The 15,928-nt window shown below is 46.3% G+C and overlaps 1 pseudogene; it reads right to left on the bottom strand.

Moving 5' to 3' along the window:
• Nucleotides 1-958: 958 nt before the first annotated feature.
• Nucleotides 959-14,262, bottom strand: LOC105734215 (class I histocompatibility antigen, Gogo-B*0101 alpha chain-like; annotated as a pseudogene).
• Between the last annotated feature and the right edge of the window lie 1,666 nt (nucleotides 14,263-15,928).

Genomic DNA, 15,928 nt, shown 5'->3' with positions numbered 1-15,928 from the left:
GCTTGTGCTGCTTGTGTGTCGCTTGTGCTGCTTGCGTGTTGCTGTGCTGCTTGCGTGTCACTTGTGCTGCTTGCGCGTCGCTGTGCTGCTTGCGTGTCGCTTGTGCTGCTTGCGTGTCGCTGTGCTGCTTGCGTGTCACTTGTGCTGCTTGCGTGTCGCTGTGCTGCTTGCGTGTCGCTGTGCTGCTTGCGTGTCGCTTGTGCTGCTTGCGTGTCGCTGTGCTGCTTGCGTGTCACTTGTGCTGCTTGCGTGTCGCTGTGCTGCTTGCGTGTCACTTGTGCTGCTTGCGTGTCACTTGTGCTGCTTGCGTGTCGCTTGTGCTGCTTGTTTCCCCTGCCCAGGCAGCATTTACTGGCCTTGGGCCGAACGTGTTGGCTTGAACTCCAGTGCCACAGCAGCAAGTTTTATTTTGAAATGGCTTCTCATTCCTCTAACAGAGGAATGTCAGATGGATCTGGCCACTCTGATAAAATACTGAGGAGAGGCTGACAGACTGCTTTTTTTCCTCCTCATTTATTTTTTCTTTTTTCTTAACTGGATTATTTTTAATTTCCTCATGTCAGTTATAGTCTCCTTCTTCCCTAGCGCCTCCTTTATGAGGCAATCAAAGACAAAGCAACAGAAGAACAGAGTTAGAAAGCACGTACTCATTGAAAGCAACGGACAGAGCAAGTGGCTAGTGCTAACTTTAAAACCCCTCTTTTTAAGAAGTGCTTCACTAAATGTGAATAAGTAGCATATTTGCTTTCAGCTTGATTTGCTTTCAGCTTGTCCCATTGTTTCCCAGGTATCCTACCTACCAGTAGAGCTGATTAGTTTCATCCTTGGGATTCCTTTGTCCATTGTTCCTCCACTTTACCACATTCAGGTGTTCCTTCACTGAAATTCTTGAGCTCCCACAGTTGGGTGCCAGAATGTAGCGAACCAGCCCCATACCCCACCGGTGGGTACCCTGAGGTCGGTGGTGACAAAAGAATGAGAAAAAGACAGATTAACAGTGAAAGCAGGGCAAGGGGACCATCATTTTTTACTGGAGGCAGTGACGGCCCCGAGCTCTGTTTTCCACAGTGTTTATTAAACGCAATCACTTTTATAGTTAGTGCAGGTGGCAGGGTGAATCAGTGAAGGGAAGCTGTGCATCAAACATAAAATCGATAGCAGTGGTGGTTTATGTGAGTTTCTGATGAGCTAATAGTGTTTGATTATCAATAGACAGTGCACCTGGTGGGAGCAGTAGGACACTCTGCTCCTGGGAACATGCTGGCATAGAGAGGCCTTCCTCCCCAGAGACCTCTGCGGCCTTCCGCAGTTTATTGTTCCTGATTTCTTTTATACATTACTTATAACGAGTTTATGTTATACATTACTCATAACCAGTTTATGCAGACACACTGTAAACCCTTCCTCCATTGCTGCTTCCCCCAACACAGTTTAATGCACTAATCTAGTTCTTGTAGTAATCGGACAGATAATTGCAGATGAAAATGGACTAATGCAGACTCACCCAATAATTAGTCGCAACTTTGGGCCAGGCACAGTGGCTCATGCTTGTAATCCCAGCACTTTGGGAGGCCGAGACAGGTGGATTACTTGAGGTCAGGAGTTCAAAACCACCCTGATAAACATGGAGAAACCCCATCTCTACTAAAAGTACAAAATCAGCTGGACGTCATGGCACACACCTCTAATCCCATCTACTTGGGAGGCTGAGACAGGAGAATCACTTGAACCTGGGAGGCTGAGGTTGCAGTGAGCAGAAATAGTTCCATTAAACTTCAGTCTGGGCAACAAGCATGAAACTCCATCTCAAAAGAAAAAAAAATTTGGTTGCAACTTTATTAACTGGTCTCAATATGATTTTCTTTTTGTTTTTTGAGACAAGGTCTCATTCTGTCACCCAGGTTGAAGTGCAGTGGTGAGATTTCGGCTCACTGCGACCTCTACCTCCTGGGCTCAACTGATTCTTGGGCCTCAGCCCCCTAAGTAGCTGGGACTATAGGTGCAAATCACCACACTCAGCTAATTTTTATATTTTTTGTAGAGATGATGTTTCTCCATGTTGGTCAGTCTGGTTTTGAACTCCTGAAGTCAAGCAAACCATCTGCCTTGACCTCCCAAAGTGCTGGGATTAGCGGTATGAGCCACCTTGCCCGGCCAGAATGTTATATTTTTAGTAAATCAGATTTATAGAGAGTCTTCTTCATTGTGTAAGACTACCGACAGGTAGTCTTATTTATTGCATTATTTGCAACACATATGAAAAGAAGGCCAGAGGCTATTTATATTCACAAAGGACAAATAACTCTACATTTTAAATTTTATCCCCAGGATACATTACATCTCTTGCTCACTACCATCATGTAAAGGAACTGGATCATCTGAATTTTTCTCAGAATGCCACATTTGTTCACTGTATTAATGATATTATGTATTAAAATTTGATAAGCAAGAACTAGAATATACTCTGCAAATTTTGGTAGCACAAATCCACTCCAAAGGGTGAAAAACTATACAAACATTCAAGTACCTGCTACACTGGTGAGGTTTGGAGGGATCCAGTGGTCTGTGGCATGAGGGTCTACTTCCTCAAAAGTATAAGAGGAGGGTTGCGTATGGTGGCTCACACCTGTAATCCCAGCACTTTGGGAGGAAGAGGTGGTCAGTTCAGATCACTTGAGGTCAGAAGTTCAAGACCAGCTTGGCCAACATTGTGAAATCCCATCTCTACTAAAAATACAAAAATTAGCCAGGTGTGGTGGCCCCATCTGTAATCTCAGCTACTCAGGAGGTTGAGGTGAGAGAATCACTTGAACATGAGAGGTGGAGGTTGCAGTGAGCAGATGTCATGCCACTGTGCTCCAGTGGCAAAAGAGGGAGACCCAGTTTCAAAGATAAATAAATAAATAAGACAAATTCTCTGGTTGCTGCTAAGATGGCCAAATAGAAACAGCTCTGGTATGCAGCTCCCAGTGAGATCGATGCAGAAGGCAGGTACCTGGTTCATATCATTGGAACTGGTTGGACAGTGGATGCAGCCCAAGGAGGGTGAGCCAAAGCAAGGTGGGGCATCGCCTCACCTGGGAAGCACAAGGGGCTGAGGAAGTCCCTCTCCTAGCCAACGGAAGCCATTAGGGACTGTCCTCTGCACTCCAGCCCAGATACTGTGCTTTTCCCATGGTCTTCTCAACCCTCAGACCAGGAGATTCCCTCTGGTGCCTGGAACACCAGAGCCCTGAGTTTCCAGCACAAAACTGGGTGGCTGTTCGGGGAAGACATCGAGCTACCCAAGTAGTTTTTTTTCTCATACCCCAGTGGTGCCTGGAATACAAGCAAGACAGAACCATTTACCACTCCCCTGAAAAGGGGGCTGAAGACAGGGAGCCAAGCGATCTGCCTCGGTGAGTCCTACCCCCACAAAGACCAGCAAGCTAAGATCCACTAGCTGAAATTCTTACAGCTAACACAGCGGTCTGAGCTTGACCTGGGATGTTTGAGCTTGGTGAGGGGTGGTGGGAGGGCGTCTACCATTGCTGAGTCTCCAGTAGGTGGTTTTAACATCAGTGTAAATAAAGTCACTGGGAAGTTCAAACTGGGTGGAGCCCACAGCAGTTCAGCAAGGCCTCTGTAGGGAGACTGTGTCACTAGACTCCCTCCTCGCTGGGCAAGGCATCTCTGAAAAGAAGGCAGCAGCCCATCAGGGACTTATAAAAGCCCCCACCTTCCTGGGACAGAGCACCTGGGTACAGGAGGCTGTTGTGGGTACAGCTTCAGCATACTTAAATGTTCCTGCCTGGCAGCTCTGAATAGAGTAGCAGATCTCCCAGTACAGCATTCCAGCTCTGATAAGGGACAGACTGCCTCCTCAAGTGGCTCCCCGACTCCTGTGTATTCTGACTGGGAGACACCTCCCAATAGAGGCCAACAGACACCTCATATGGGAGAGCTCTGCCTGGCATCTGGTGGGTACCCTTCTGAGATGAAGCTACCAGAGGAAGGAACAGGAAGCAATCTTTGCTGTTATGTAGCCCCCACTGTTGATTTCCAGGCAAACAGGGTCTGGAGTGGACCTCCAGCAAACTCCAGCAGACCTGCAGCAGAGGGGCCTGACTGTTAGAAGGAAAACAACAAACAGAAAGAAATAGTCTCAATGTCAACAGAAAGGATGTCCATTCAGTCACGCCATCCAAAGGTCAGCAAATTCAAAGACCAAAGGTAGATAAATCCAAAAGATGTGAAGAAACCAGTGGAAAAAGGCTGAAAATTCCAAAAACCAGAATGCCTCTTCTCCAAGTGATCACAACTCCTCACCAGCAAGGAAACAAAACAGGACAGAGAATGAGTTTGATGAATTGACAGAAGCAGACTTCAGAAGGTGAGTAATAACAAACTTCTCCGAGCTAAAGAAGCATGTTCTAATCCAATGTAAGAAAGCTAAGAACTTTGAAAATATAGATGAAATGCTAACTGGAATAACTAGTTTAGAGAAGAACATAAATGACCTGATGGAACTGAAAAACAACATGAGAACTTCATGAATCATACACGGTGTCAATAGCCAAATCGGTCAAGTGGAAAAAAGGATATCAGAGATTGAAGATCAACTCAATGAAATAAAGTGAGAAGATAAGATTAGAGAAGAAAGAGTGAAAAGACATGAACAAAGCCTCCAAGAAATATGGGATTACGTGACAAGACCAAATCTATGTTTAATCAGTGTAACTGAAAGTGATGGACAGAATGAAACCAAGTTGGAAAACGCTCTTCAGGATATTATCCAGGAGCACTTCTTCAACCTAGAAAGGCAGGCCAACATTCAAATTCAGGAAATACAGAGAACACCACAAAGATACTCTTTGAGAACAGCAGCCCCAAGACACATACTTGTCAGATTCACCAGGGTTGAAATGAAGGAAAAAATGCTAAGGGCAGCCAGAGAGAAAGGTCTGGTTACCCACAAAGGGAAGCCCATCAGACTCACAGCAGATCTTTCAGGAGAAAACCTACAAGCCAAAAGAGAATGGGGACCAATATTCAACATTCTTTTTTTTTTTTTTGAGACATAGTCTCACTCTATAGTCTCACTCTGTATCCCAGGCTGAAGTGCAATGACATTATCTTGGCTCACTGCAACCTCTACCTCCCAGGTACAAGTGAGTCTCCTGCCTCAGCCTCCCAAGTAGCTGGGATTACAGGCACCTGTCACTACACCTGGCTAATTTTTGTATTTTTAGTAGAGATGGGGTTTCACCATGTTGGGCAGGCTGGTCTCTAACTCCTGATCTCAGATAATCCACTCTTCTTGGCCTCCAAAAGTGCCAGGATTACAGGCAGGCACCACCATGCCCAGCCTCAACATTCTTAAAGAAAAGAATTTGCAACCCAGAATTTCATATCCAGCCAAACTAAGCTTCATAAGTGAAGGAGAAATAAAATCCTTTATGGACAAGCTACTGCTGAGAGATTTTGTCACCATCAGGCCTGCCTTACAAGAGCTCCTGAAGGAAGCACTAAACATGGAAAGGAACAACCAGTACCAGCCACTGCAAAAACATACCAAATTGGAAAGACCATCAACACAATGAAAAACTGCATCAACTAATGAGCAAAATAACCAGCTGGCATCATAATGGGAGGATCAAACTCACACATAACAATATGAACCTTAAATGTAAGTGAACTAAATGCCCCAATTAAAAGACACTGACTGGCAAATTGGATAAAGAGTCAAGACCCATCGGGTGCTGTATTCAGGAAACCCATCTCATGTGCAAAGACCCACATAGGCTCAAAATAAAGGAATGGAGCAATATTCACCAAGCAAATGGAAAGCAAAAAAAGCAAGGGTTGAAATTCTAGTCTCTGATAAAACAGACTTTAAACCAACAAAGGTCAAAAAAGACAAAGAAGAGCATTACATAATGGTAAAGGGGTCAATGCAACAAGAAGACCTAACTATCCAAAATGTATATGCACCCAACACAGCAGCACTCAGATTCATAAAGCAAGCTCTCAGAGACCTACAAAGAGACTTAGACTCCCACATATTAATAGTGGGATACTTTAACACTCTACTGTCAACGTTAGACAGATCCATGAGACAGAAAATTAACAAGGATATCCAGGACTTAAACTCAGATCTGGACCAAGTGAACCTAATAGACATCTACAGAACTCTCCACCCCAAATCCACAGAATATACATTCTTCTCAGAACCATATCACACTGGTTCTAAAATAGACCATATAATTGGAAGTAAAACATTCCTCAGCAGATGCAAAATAATGGAAATCATAACACACAGTCTCTTAGACCACAGTGCAATCAAATTAGAACTCAGGATTAAGAAACCCATTCAAAACCACACGACTACATGGAAACTGAACGGCCTGCTCCTGAATGACTACTGGATAAATAATGAAATGAAGATAGAAATAAAGATGTTCTTGGAACCAATGAGAACAAAGACACAATGTACCAGAGTGTCTGGGACACATTTAAAGCAGTATGTTGAGGAAAATTTATAGCACTAAATGCCAACAAGAGAAAGGAGGAGAGATCTAAATTCGACACCCTAATGTCACAATTAAAAGAACTAGAGGAGCAAGAACAAACAAATTCAAAAGCTAGCAGAAAACAAGAAATAACTAAGATCAGAGCAGAAGTGAAGGAAATAGACATGAAAAACCCTACAAAAAAAAATCAATGAATCGAGTTGGTTTTTTGAAAAGATCAACAAAATAGATAGCCCACTAGCCAGACTAATAAAGAAGAGAAGAGATAAGAATCAAACAGATGCAATAAAAAATGATAAAGGGAATATCACCACTGATCCCACAGAAATACAAACTACTATCAGAGAATACTACAAACACTTCCATGCAAATAAGCCAGAAAATCTAGAAGAAATGGGTAAATTCCTGGACACTTACACCCTTCCAAATCTAAACCAGGAAGAAGTCTAATCCCTGAATAGATCAGTAACAAGGTCTGAAATTGAGGCAGCAACACAGCCAAATTCTACCGGAGGTTAAAAGAGAACTGGTACCATTCCTTCTGAAACTATTCCAAACAAAAGAAAAAGAGGGAATCCTCTCTAACTCATTTTACGAGGCCAAAATCATCCTGATACCAAACCTGGTAGAGACACAACTAAAAAAGAAAATTTCAGGCCAATATTCCTGATGAACATTGATGCAGAAATCCTCAATAAAATACTGGCAAACTGAATCCAACATCACATCAAAAATCTTATCCATCACAATCAAGTCAGCTTCATCTCTGGGATGAAACGCTGGTTCAACATACGCAAATCAATAAACGTGATCCATCGCATAAATAGAACCAAAGACAAAAACCACGATTGACACAGAGAAGGCATTTGACAAAATTCAACAGCCCTTTATGCTAAAAAGTTTCAATAAACTAGGTATTGATGGAAAATATCTCAAAATAATAAGAGCTATTTATGACAAACCCACAGCCAGTATCATAGTGAATGGGGAAAAACTGAAAGCATTCCCTTTGAAGTCCCACACAAGACAAGGATCCCCTCTCTCACCATTCCTATTCAACATAGTATTGGAAGTTCTGTCCAGGGCAATTAGGTAAGAAAAAGAAATGAAGGGTATTCAATTTGGAAAAGAGGAAGTCAAATTGTCTCTATTTGCAGACAACAGGATTGTATATTTAGAAGACCCCATTGATGCAGTCCAAAATTTTCTTAAGCTGTTAAACAACTTCAGCAAAGTCTCAGGATAAAAAAATCAATGTGCAAAAATCACAAGCATTGCTATACACCAATAACAGACAGAGAGCCAAATCATGAGTGAACTCCCATTCACAATTGCACAAAGATAATAAAATACCTAGGAATACAACTAACAAGTGATGTGAAGGATTGCTTGAAGGAGAGCTACAAACCACTGTTCCAGGAAATAAGAGAGGACACAAACAGACGGAAAAACATTCCATGCTCATGATTAGGAAGAATCAATATCATGAAAATGGCCATGCTGCCCAAAGTAATTTACAGATTCAATGCTATCCCCGTCAAGCTACGAATGACTTTCTTCACAGAACTGGAAAAATCCATCTTAAACTTTATATGGAACCAAAAAAGACCCTGCCTAGCCAAGACAATCCTGACCAAAAAGAACAAAGCTGGAGGCATCACGCTACCTGACTTCAAACCATACTACAAGGTTACAGTAATCAAAATAGCATGGCACTGGTACCAAAACAGAGATATAGAACAATGGAACAGAACAGAGGCCTCAGAAGTAATGCCACATATCTACAACCATCTGATCTTTGACAAACCTGACAAAAACAAGCAATGGAGAAAGCATTCCCTATTTAATAAACGGTATTAGGAAAATTGGCTAGCCATATGCACGAAGCTGAAACTGGATCCCTTCCTTACACCTTATGCAAAAATAAACTCAAGATGGATTAAAGATTTAAACATAAGACCTAACACCATAAAAACCCGAAAAGAAAACCTAGGGAATATCATTCAGGACATAGACATGGGCAAGGACTTCATGACTAAAACATCAAAAGCAATGGCAACAAAAGCCAAAGTAGACAAATGCGATCTAATTAAACTAAAGAGCTTCAGCACAGCAAAAGAAACCATCATTAGAGTGAATCAGCAACCAACAGAATGGGAAAAAATTTTGCAATCTACCCATCTGACAAAGGGTTAATATCCAGAATCTACAAAGAATTTAAATAAGCTTACAAGAAAAAAACAGCCCCATGAAAAAGTGGGCAAAGGATATGAACAGACACTTCTCAAAAGAAGACATATATGAGGCCAACAATCATATGAAAAAATGCTCAACATCACTGGTCATTAGAGAAATGCAAATCAAAACCACACTGAGATACCAGCTCCCACCAGTTAGAATGGCGATCATTAAAAAATCAGGAGACAGCAGATACTGGAGAGGATGTGGAGAAATAGGAACATTTTTACACCATTTGTGCGAGTGTAAATTAGTTCAACCATTGTGGAAGACAATGTGGTGATTGCTCAAGAATCTAGAACTAGAAATATTTGACCTAGCAATCCCATTACTGGGTATATACCCAAAGAATTATAGATCATTCTATTATAAAGATGCATGCACATGTATGTTTATTGCAGCACTGATCACAATAGGAGAGACTTGGAACCAACCCAAATGCTCATCAATGATAGACTGGATAAAGGAAATGTGGCACATATATACCATGGAATACTATGCAGCCGTAAAAAAGGATGAGTTCATGTCCTTTGCAGGAACAAGAATGAAGCTGGAAACCATCATTCTCAGCAAACTGACACAACAACAGAAAACCAAACACCACATGTTCTCACTCATAAATGGGTGTTAAGCAATGAGAACACATTTACACAAGGAGGGGAACTTCACACCCTGGGGCCTGTCAGGGGATGGGGGCTAGGGAAGGGGTACCAAGGGGTGGGGTAATAGGGGAGGGATAGCATTAGGAGAATTACCTAATGTAGATGACAGGGTGATGGACGCAGCAAACCACCATGGCACGTGAATACTGATGTAACAAACCTGCATGTCCTGCACATGTACCCCAGAACTTAAAGTATAATAGTAAAAAAAGAGAATAAATAAATACATACATACATAAAAGAGAAGTCGTATCATGGCCCTCTTCTCAAAACTGTCCTCCGACTCTTCATCCCACTCAGAGCAAAGATCAGATCCAACCCCAATCCCCTGAAGCCATACCACTGACCTCATCTAGCTTCTCTCTATCCAGCCCTCCTGGTCTCCTTGCTCTTCTGGGAACATAAACACCTTCCTGCCTTAGTGCATTTGCACCAGAGGTCCCCTGCTTAGAAAGAACTTCCCCAGACATCCTCATGTCCCTCAAATCTTTCCTCAAAAGTCACCTTTGTAACAAGGCACACACTGACCACTTTTGTACAACAGCCACCTTCCCTGTCCTCACTGCCCACACCCTGGATCACCTGCCTCACAGCACTTCCCACCTTCTAGCACTTTCCTTCCTTACTCTGCTATAGTGTATCTATCGTCTGCCTCTTCCCACTGAAACATGCTCCACAAGGTCAGAGATTTTTCTGCTTCTACTTCAATGGTGTTCTGTTCCCCAGATGCAGAATCATTCTGTCCTATGTCTGGCCAACAACAAAGGTCAGTTGAAGGAATGATCACTGTAGAGCACCTCCTATTCTAAAGACAGTATCTTTGTTAACATAGACTCAGGCCAAGTGCTGTTTTGTGGCAGCTACAGCACAAGGTCCCCTCACACTGACATCCAGGCCGCCTGTGCTTTTCTCAGCAGGGCTGCTTGTGGTGTCCCATCTCCAACCCTCCTCCCACACCAACCCTCCCGCACCCCCCGGCACATTGCAGCACGTAATCAGGTTTCTCTCTTCAGGGAGGAACAGTCCTTGATGATGGATCCAATTTCACTAACAAATGTAATTCTAAATTAGACTCTGCTTTAGATTCATGAATGGGGATTGGATCCAGCACCAAGATCAGTGGAACCAGGGCAGGGAGAGAGGGCAGGAGAGCAGAGCAGAGGAGGAGCCTTAGAAGGAGGGCAGGAGCTGAATGAGTCTGAAAATTTATCTCAGAAACACAGAGACTCCCGTGTGCAGGGGCTGCTCTGGGAGATGTCTGAGCCTCTGTGGTCAAAGCTCCTGCTGGACAAGTTTCCACTGAAGGGACAAGGACAATGGAGCAGTGAAGCTGACCCAGCTGAGGACTGACCACAGAAAGCCCATGATGGACTCAGCAGCAACTGGGCACAGGCCCCGTCCACACTCAGCTCCTCACAGCCTTCTCCATCCCCACCTGCAATAGACTTAGTTCAGCGAACATGCGGATTCTGGAAGGTTCTCAGATCTTTATTTCCTCTCTCAAATTTTATGAATTGACTTATTTAATTAACCCATCAACCTCTCATGGCAAGTATTTGAGAAACAAATTGATATTCAGTTTCTTATTTTCAGTAGGGAAGTAAGAGGTTGCAGCTCAGTGCACCATGAAGTTGAGACAGAGACAGAGACACCCAGCCCCACCTCTCTGGAACAGGAAAGATGACTGGGGATGGAACACAGGTCAGCGTGGGGACAGGGGTCATGGTAGACATGGGAGTTGGCTGTCTCTCCACCTCCTCGCACTATGCTAACAGGGACACAGACACATTCAGATGCCTTTGGAGAAAGAGATGCCAGAGGCTCTTGAAGTCACAAAGGGGAGGCGTGAAGAAATCCTGCATCTCAGTCCCACACAAGGCAGCTGTCTCAGGCTACAGAAAACAATAGTCATGAACAAATTCATGTCAGTCATGGTAAGTGATGACACTCTGAACAGCCCACCACACACTCAAAACATCCCAATCAAAGAATCCCCATAACCCAGTCTTTTCCCTTCTGCCCCATCCCCCACCTACTTCAGGCCCCTCCAGGGTCTCACCTTTACAAGCCCTGAGAGACACATCAGAGCCCTGGGCACTGTCACTGCCTGGGGTAGAACAAAAACAGGACCTGGTCAGAGCCCGCAGGAGATGTGGGCCAGGAGGAATTATGGGGTGGGTGAGCTCCTCCACACTCCCGCCCCCACCACTTACACGCAGCCTAAGAGTAGCTCCCTCTTTTTCCACCTGTGGGAAGAAAACTTCCTGTGAGTGGACAGGGAGGAGGCAGGGCCATGAGATTTTAGAGGAATCTCCTAGTCTTGGACCCAGCGGAAGTTTCCAGAACTAGGACTACAGACCCAGGAAGATCAGGTAACATGAGGAAAGCAGGTGTGGGTCCTGGACCAACCACCCTCCTAAGGTCTGTCCTTAGCAAGGACCTTCCCCTGACTCATGAATGCTGGAATCAGGACCCCAACAGCACAATCATCAAGGTGATACATCTGTCCTTCATTGTCACATGTGCTTCACAAAAGAGTAAGTGCTGGCACACACGGCCCCAGGCTGGGTCGGCCCATGTGTGGATGGTGCTTCCCAGTAATGAGGCAGGACACACTTCTACCTGGGGCTTGAAACTCCCAGTCGGAAAAGAAAACCCAGACCCCACTCTTCACCCCTTCCCTACCTGAGCTCTTCTTCCTCCACATCACAGCAGTGACAACTGCTCCAGTGACCACAGTTCCTAGGACAGCCAGGCCAGCAACAATGACCACGATGGGGATGGTGGGCTGGGAATATGGCTCTGGGAAAGGAGGTGGAGGTGAGGGGCCCTGAACCCAGGCCTCAGCCCTGACCCTACTGAAGGCTCCAGAAGGGCTTCTGCTTTCCCTGAGAAGAGACATGACTCTCATTCCCCTCCTTACCCCATCTCAGGGTGAGGGGCTCCGGCAGGCCTTTATGCTGCACATGGCACATGTTTCTCTGCTCTGCCCCGGAAGGCACCACCACAGCTGCCCACTTCTGGAAGGTTCCATCCCCTGCAGGTCTGGTCTCGAAAAGCTTGGTGTCCTTAGTTTGGTCCTCTCCATCCCACTGTCAGGTAAGTGTGATCTCCTCAGGGTAGAAGCCCAGGGTCCAGCACCTTAGGGTGGCCTCATAGTGGGTGGTGGGTCACATGTGTCTTTCTGGGGGTCTGACAGGAAGAGTTAGAAAGTTCAGGTACTTTGCACTCCTCAAGGGACAGCCCAGCAGCACCCATGTGAACATCCTGAGACTAGACAGGACACCTGGGGTGGGGAAGGGAGCACAAAATCCAGACACCAGCCTGGACACAGGCATCTGGAATAATCTATTCCTTGGAAAGTTCTAGTCTCTGAAGGAGGAACAGCGACTTCTGGTGCTGACCTGAGTGGAGGCCGAGGGATTCAGAAAAGCTGTAATCAGACCTTCAAACATTTGAGGGTGAGGCAGAGAAAAAGGCCTGAGAGAAAAAGTCACGGTGCCCAAGGCTGCTGCAGGGGTCAAAGGAGACTCCATCAGTATTCCAGGGACTGTCTTCCCCTCCATTCCCTCAGAGACGTCATCCCTTAATTGTCCTAGAGAGCAGAGGGGGCCTCAGACGAAACTCAGGAAAACTCATGCCATTCTCCATTCAAAGGAAGAAGATACTCTAGCGCTGATATCATTTTCCTCCCCGCCTCGTGGGAGGCCATCCCGGGAGATCTACAGCAGATGGGAAAGGCTCCCCACTGCCCCTGGTACTTGCACCCTGCAGCTTCTCCTTCCCGTTCTCCAGGTGTCTGCGGAGCCACTCCAGGCACTCGTCCCCCACGCAGGCTCTCAGCCTCTTCGCCTCACAGGCCGCTTCCCACTTGATCTGGGTGATCTGAGCCACTGTGTCTGCGGCGGTCCAGGAGCTCAGGTCCTCGTTCCGGGAGATGTAAACCTTGCCGTCCTAAGCGTCCTGCTGGTACCCGCGGAGGAGATGCCCGGGGCCCAGGTCGCAGCTATACTTCCTTCCGATGGTGTAAGACCCTGGCCCTGCCCTCGCGGTCAGCCCCGCCCACCTAGCCCCCGTCCTCCGCGCTCCCCCCCAACCCGAAAGGATTTTGTTCTAAACAGAAAATGAAACCAGGTAAAGGCGCCTGGAGATCTCCCGGGTTGAGGGTCTGGGCAGGTCCCTCAGCCACGGGGTGGATCTCGGACCCGGAGACTCGGGGCGACCTGGCCGTCCGTGGGGGAGGGGGGGTCGTGACCTACGCCCCTTGCCGGGGTCACTTACCTGCCTCGCTCTGGTTGTAGTAGCGGAGCGGGGTCCTCAGCTTCTCTCAGAAAGTCTGTGCGCAGGTCTTGGCATTCCTCGTCTGGTGGTCTCAATACTCCGGCCCCTGGTGCTCCATCCACTGCGCCTGCGGCTCCATCCTCGGTCCTCGGACTCGCCTTCGAAAACTGCGTGTCGTCCACATAGCGCAAGGCAATGAAGCGAGGCTCCCGCGGCCGGGACACGGCAGTGTGGAAATAACTCAAGGAATGGGAGCCTGGGGACGAGGAGGGGCTGAGACCAGCCCGATCCTCCTCCCTGCGCGGCTCTCCGGGTCCTGCACCCCCGCCGGGCGGGCCCCTCGCTCCTCCCCGCAGATGCCTTTCCCTCGGGTCAGGAGGTCACCGCACTCACCCGCCCAGGTCTCTGTCAGGACCAGGGCCCCCGAGAGCAGCAGGACGAGGGTTCCGCGAGCCATGACCCCATCCTCGGCGTCTGGGAAGAATCTGAGTCCCGGTGGGTGCGCGGGGACTTTACTACCGGGACCGCGGAGACACTGATTGGCTTCTTTAGAAACCCGGCACCCAATGGGAGTGGGAAGTGGGAATTCTCATGAGTATCTTGGAAGAAGGACCTGACAGGTCAGAAGAATAAGTGAAACTCTGGACAGTGGGGAATCCTCAACGCTGCGCCTCCCCAGTTCAGTTATAGCCCTCGGACCCTGGGAGCCTGAGAGCCACGCCCGGGACTTGGGACTTTGTCCTGATCCTTCTTCTCTACACCAAGCCTGTTTGTCACACTGTCTGCCCAAGTCCTGGCCAAGGATCTGTCTGTGGAAACCAGGGAGAGAAGCCCAGGCTGCGCTTCCATCACTTCTCGTCCTGGAATCCCCGTCCCTGAACTGGACTCCCTCCCTCCCACTCCTTACCTCTCCCCTTGGACTCTTGTACAAGGAAACTCACCACGGGGAACTTGATACTGGAGGTGAGCTCGCCCTGGAAATGGAGGTGTAGAGACACGGGTTTTCTCTTTAAAGCTGAATGATTAGAATTCCAATCTGTAAAAGACCTGGGTCAATTACCTTTACGTTACATTACATTAAGCATTACAATTAAACAAAGCTCTTGTTTTAGTTTTCAAGGCTGTGCTTTTGTGACTCTGAGTTGTTGCACTTAAAATTGTCTTCATTCCCTAGCCCGAGTTTCCCTGTGTCAGTCCAGACATCTCCTGAATACAAAGAAGCAGGTTTGATACTGTATATTGCAACCGGGAGCCTGTAGTCATCACTCAAAGTTGTAAGAGCTCCATGCTCTTCACCAAAGCTCAAGCACTGCCTGCTTTTGGGAACTATGCACATCTAAGCAGTGTGCATATTTTATTTGGACATTTGGGATTTTTGTAACCGTTTTTTTGAATCATAAGTTAGTTTTTAGGAAGTTCCACAAAATGTATTAAATACGAATGCAAAGAACCCCCTGCTAGGCTCTTCCACTGCTTTAGAATTCTTTCCCCTGCTCCTTTTTCTCACCTCCTGCTTCTCCAGCCTTTCTCTCTGCCCCTCTCATCCCTCACACCCTGCTCTCCCCTCAGTTCCCACCACTCTGTCACTCCTGAACTGTGGCACTAACACTGTCCCCTCACCTCTTGCCCATGTCTGTTCTCGCCACAGTGCTCAGCAGTCCTGCTAATGTGACTTGGGTCATGTCATTTCTTCACTTACAAAGGTTAGATTTTGGTCTACAATTTTGCTATATGTTTTCAATTTGTCTTATCTTTTTATTGAAGACAGAGTCTCACTCTGTTGCCCAGGCTTCAGTGTAGTGGCACAATCTCGGCTCACTGCAACCTCCGTCTCCTGGTGATTCTTGTGCCTCAGACTCCAGAGTAGCTAGGATTACAGGCATGAGCCACCATGCATGGTTAATTTGTGTATTTTTAGTAGAGACGGGGTTTCACTACATTTGTCAGGTTGGTCTCGAACTCCTGACCTCAGTTGATCCACCCACCTAGGCCTCTCGAAGTGCTAGGACTACATGTGTGGGGCACCGTGCCCTGCCTTGTCTCATATCTTTCTGTTTCTGTTTCTCCTTTGCTACTTTCTTATGTGTCAAGGAAACATTTTTTTAGTTTATGGTTTCACTTCTCCTAGTGGCTTTTAGCTATATTTCTTTACATTAATTTTTTATTGTAAGAATGGATTCCTTGACTTTTCACAGTGAAATTCAGGTAAATTTAAACTACATAGAGCAAAATAAA

The sequence above is a fragment of the Aotus nancymaae genome, unplaced genomic scaffold, assembly GCF_030222135.1.
Source record: "Aotus nancymaae isolate 86718 unplaced genomic scaffold, 86718_ANA_hifiasm-v0.15.2.pri h1tg000027l, whole genome shotgun sequence".
Taxonomy (NCBI): domain Eukaryota; kingdom Metazoa; phylum Chordata; class Mammalia; order Primates; family Aotidae; genus Aotus; species Aotus nancymaae.
This window is presented reverse-complemented; position numbering and strand designations above follow the sequence as displayed.